Here is a 4,907-nt window from a genome sequence, read left to right on the forward strand (position 1 = left end):
TTGGATATCAGAAAAAAAATATTCACAGAAAGGGTTGTGAAGCAGTGGAACAGGCTGCCCAGGGAAGTGGTTGAGTCACCATTCCTGGAAGTGTCTAGATGAGGTTCTTAGGGACATGGTTTAGTGCTAGAGTTAGGTTATGGTTGGACTTGATGACCTTGAGAGTCTCTTCTGACCTAAATGATTTGACGATTCTATGATTCTAAGTGGGTTAAAGTCACCCAGCCTGTTCTCACAGCCATGTGTCACCCAGGAAATTTCAGTCTGGGGAGGGAAGGATGGAGTTGAGCAGTCCTGACTGCAGCACCATAGCCAACCCCACACAGCACAGCAAATGTGCCATAGATCCCCCATAATATAATATCACGCTTGTGCAGTGGAATAAATGGTTTTTGCTGTAGCAACATTACAGAACAAAAGGAGAAGCCAGGTGTGTAGCTAGAGCAGGTGGGCTGGCATAGCTGTTAATGCTAAAGACTGTGTTCCATGCACAGTTGGATGCAAGTAGAGAAAGTGTCTCAAAGCCGTTCAGAGTTTGCTGGGTACTAGACTCTGCCAAGCCACAGCAGCTTGCAGTCGTGCAGGCTGATGTACCTGCTGCAGGACCAGACCATTGTGCAAATGGTTCGTCTTGAGCTCCATGGCTGCTTTTTGACATAGGGCTGGCTTGGGTATTGCTACACTGTACCATGTTGGGCTGTTTTGCTGCATCCTGTGAATCTGCCCGCATGTGGGATTCATGGGAAGGTGGAAGGAAGGAAGGAGCAGCCACTGGTCCTCCACGGTGAGCTTCACTCCATGGTTATCCTATAGTCACAACTACTACATCCTGCTGGTCCTGTCATGGTTCTTTGGTAGAGACACCAGAAATGTTAGACATGGGGAGCAAACATCTCTGTCCTGCCTAGGTATGGTGCCCTCAGCTCTTCTAGTCTTTTTTGATTATTTTTACATATCTGCCGAGTTGTATTTCTACTTTTTTTTTTTTTCCCCAGATGTATTTGAGATTTGTGAAGGCTTTCTTTAGAATGAACCTGAGGCTGACTGTTTCTGTTTATTTTTAGAGGAGAGCCTATATGGAAGTGTTCTTCTCCTCCTCCACCCCAGGGCCAGGTTCAGCGATAGAGGAAAGCATTGAAAAAAGCAAAGAGAATGAGAAAAGAAAAAGCCTGGCTCTCAGCTCCCACACATGCAAGGAGATCCGAGAACCAGGTAGAGCCTTCTCATGTCGAGTCCTTGAAAGCTTCATTGTAATGTCTTTGCAAGAACATATTTATTTTGTTTTCTGGGCTGTATGAGCAGGGCATTGTATCTGCTGGATTAAGGCAGCTCTGTGCTGCTCAGAGAACTATGAAATCCCTCCTCTGTCAGGCTGATATGAAAGGATCCCATTCATCTGGGCACTCCCGCCCAGTGGGGTCTGCTTAGCATGCATCCCAAAGTGCGACAGAGCTCCTGCTACTGTCTCTGGCTCACGCCGCTCCTTCCCTCCTCTCCCACATCCCCTCTGCTCCACATGTGCTGGCAGCCAAGAAAAAGAGAATAGGGAACCTTTTGCTCCGCGTCTGCTCACGTGCTGCTTTCCACTCATTGCTATGCAGTGGGCATTTGCCCCAGTACCCTACTTCACACCAGTAAATGCTCCTGGACCCATGATGTGCCAGCGACGTGCAGTGCAGCAGCTCCGAGGGATGGGGGGGGGCAGCCACGGGTGATGACATGTGAATCAGCAGCATCCTTGCACTGACCAAATTGAGCAGCGCGGGCTGGCAGGGACAGGAAAAAAGGGTTTGTGTGAGTGTGTGTGAGTGTGCCTGTGCACGCACGGAGGTCAGCATGTCAACGGGAACATGATGCTTGGGAGCTGGGAGAGACAGGAGGGGACGTAAATCAGTGAAGCAGCTTGGTGTTGCAGATGTGTGGGAGAGATCAAGGGCTTGGCCAGTTTCCGTTTTCTTCTCCTATGTCTGCTTTAATGGTGACCGGCCGTTGGGTTTTGTTCATAGTTCGGATTCCTGATACGAAGCCAGATACTATTTATTTTCTGTGATTTGTCTTTTCTAACATCTGTCTAGGGTCTGACCTTTTTTTTTTTTTTGGCAACTGCTGGTTAGAGACAGTGTTGGGGGAAAATTGTGAGGACAGCTCTTCAGAATTAAGCATTGTCCAAGCCAGACACTAAGCAACGTTTCCTTCCTTCTTTAGATCGTGTCCAGATGAGACTGGGCTTGTAACTGAACATCTGTGCTCAACAAAGCCCCCAAATTTCTTGTACCTGAGAGATAAGGATGGCCCTAGATAAGCCCAGCCCATGCTGTATGTGAGACCGAAAGAGCTGCCGTTGCTCATTGCTGTTTCTCTGTCTGAGGATGGTCATTCATGTGTGCACATGAATTCCCAGCCTTGACAACTGAAACTTGATATTGAGAAGTGAGTTGGTCCAGCTTGGACAGGACCTTGAGGCTTCAGACAGGTTCTGTTCCTCCAAGTCAGTGACAGAAGGAACTAGAGGTACAGATTACAGCCAGGGGCCACTGTCTCATCCTCCTGGGCTGCTCTGCATCTCCCAGGTTCTGGATGGGACCAGATGGTGTATACAGGCTCCTCTGGTGGGTTGTTCTGTCTGTATGTGTGGCCCTCGCAGCAGAAGGAAGTCTCCAAAGTCTCCTTGGGAAACGAGGAGCGTAGCAACAGCAGAGGAAGCCAGCCAAACCTCGCAGTGTGTGGCCACGCTGGACCTCAGCTTTGCCCATCAATAACACCGTTTATTGTTTTTAGAGGGGAAAAAAATATACGTTTGTGAAAACAAGATTTCCCAGGCTGACTGCTTCTTCATTGAGGGGGAGAAAGGAGTCTCTGGCGTAGCTGGAAGGCACCGCTTTGCTGCCTTCTGGGCCCCTCTGGAGGCATCGCATTTCACTCGAGTTGTCATTTCTGGTTGCACTTCCAGCCCTTTCTATTAACGGTAGGCAAGGAACAAGCTCCCCTTTCTTCCCACCACGGGACTTGCACGGGCATGCGGGGGGGAACTGATACCCGAAGAAAGGGCTACTGAGGAGGGACGATGCCATGGCACCCTCCTGGTGATGGCCTGGCCACATCCTGCACAGGAGCAATTGAAACTCCATCTCAATAGCTGAGCACTGACCTCACTGGAGACATGATGTAATCACAGAGCTCGCGAGAGAGAAAACCCTGGGGACTGGTGGCTTAAAACACTGCTGCCTTATGCCTGGAACAACACTTCCAGTCTTCCAGCCTTAAGAAGCTCCACTCTGTCACCCAGCCAGATGGCAGGATGCTGCTCGGGGCTCACCGGAGGCTGCGGGATGGGGAGAAGCTGAACGCTGGCTCCGGTGGGACCCCCAGGCTTCACCAATGTCTCTGGGGACATCTCCCAAGTGTCCCTCTGAAGCAGCGAGCAGGCAGCGCCCTCTGCTAAAGGGCCCCTGCTGTCAAGATCTTTGCTGGTTTTTGGTGATAACGTTTTAAAGGACCAGCTGCTGAATGTGGTAGAAGCAAGATTTGCCGCTGCCACATGGCGGACGGCAACTAGGAAATTGCATCCCTCTCCCAAGGGTCTACTTTGCTCCCACCGTCGTCAGCAGAGTCACATCCAAATAACCAAAGCAACCTATGGGTGTTTGAGCACATGATTTGTACACTGGCAAGTGACTTCAGCATCCTGCTGCCAGCTGTCACTGTATCATCCACTGAGCACAGGATCACCACCTCTCTTGCACCCATTCACTCAGATCCTCATCACGCTATTTTTTTTTGTGACACTCCCTGGGTTCATACTATTGGGGGCTGGATCACTGGCAGGCATGTCCAGCCCCCTGGAAAGGAGAACATAGCTGCAGATACAAAAGTGGTGAATTTTTTTTGGAGGGGTAGAGCAGATAAAATCTGTACATCCAAGAAGGCTCCTTCAAGAAAGGGAAGGTCTTCATCACGTTATAGGAGACAGCAGTCTTATGACAGCTCATTTCATGTGGCATTTGCTAAATAGAAGACAGCTCTCTCTAAGAATGGGTTTTCCTGAGAAATTCCTACACTAATGTATGCAATCTGCCTGTGGATGGGGAGTTAATGCATCCTCTTGGGACCTCATCCAGCAGGGCTGTGAATCTGTCCCAGTTCCCTGCAGCTCATCAGCTCCAGAAGGAAAGGTTCAGGCTTCTGCATGTTCTGCGTATCAACCAGGACGTGCTGGCCAAGACTTCATACACTTATGGCTAAGCATGAAAACCACACTAGCTGTATTTCCTGAGTGTAATTTGTGCCTAAAATGCCAGCAACCCCACTTCTAGACATTGCCAGGCCTCTGTTCTTCTGGCCACACACATGTGATCCAGCTAGAAAAGAGGATTTAAGGGTACCAGGCACAGAAGCTGTGCTTAGTCCAACAGGACCAGCTCAGAGCTGAAGGTCCTGATGTAATCTCAGTTTTTAGGTTTGGATCTTTGGGCTGCAGGCTGGGAGGATCAAATAGAGTTTCTAGAGCACAGGCTTATGGGTCTGTTAGCCAGCTCCAAGCCTATTGAATGATCAACTTCTTTAGCTGGCAGGGGTGAGCCCCATCAGGGAACACCGTGGCTGGGACTAACCACACAGCCAGGATCAGGTGCGATGCAAATGCTGACTGGCATTCAGAAGAGCAGACTCCAGTGGAGTTTCTTTAGTCATTATATGATTCACACATTAGGAAGTGTGAATCTGTCCTGCTTTGTGTGATCTGAGGCGGTCTGTCGTCCCTTGACATCACACAAAGGCTGAGCTGGGAGACAGACCAGCTCAGAAGGGGACTTGGAGACAGAAAGTCTTTGATGAGAAAAAAGAATCATCCAAATGCCTCTTTTATTAGTAATTTTTGCTAATTATAAAGCCATTGACTGCTATTCCCA

This window comes from Caloenas nicobarica, chromosome 10 (genome assembly GCF_036013445.1).
Source record: "Caloenas nicobarica isolate bCalNic1 chromosome 10, bCalNic1.hap1, whole genome shotgun sequence".
Lineage (NCBI taxonomy): Eukaryota > Metazoa > Chordata > Aves > Columbiformes > Columbidae > Caloenas > Caloenas nicobarica.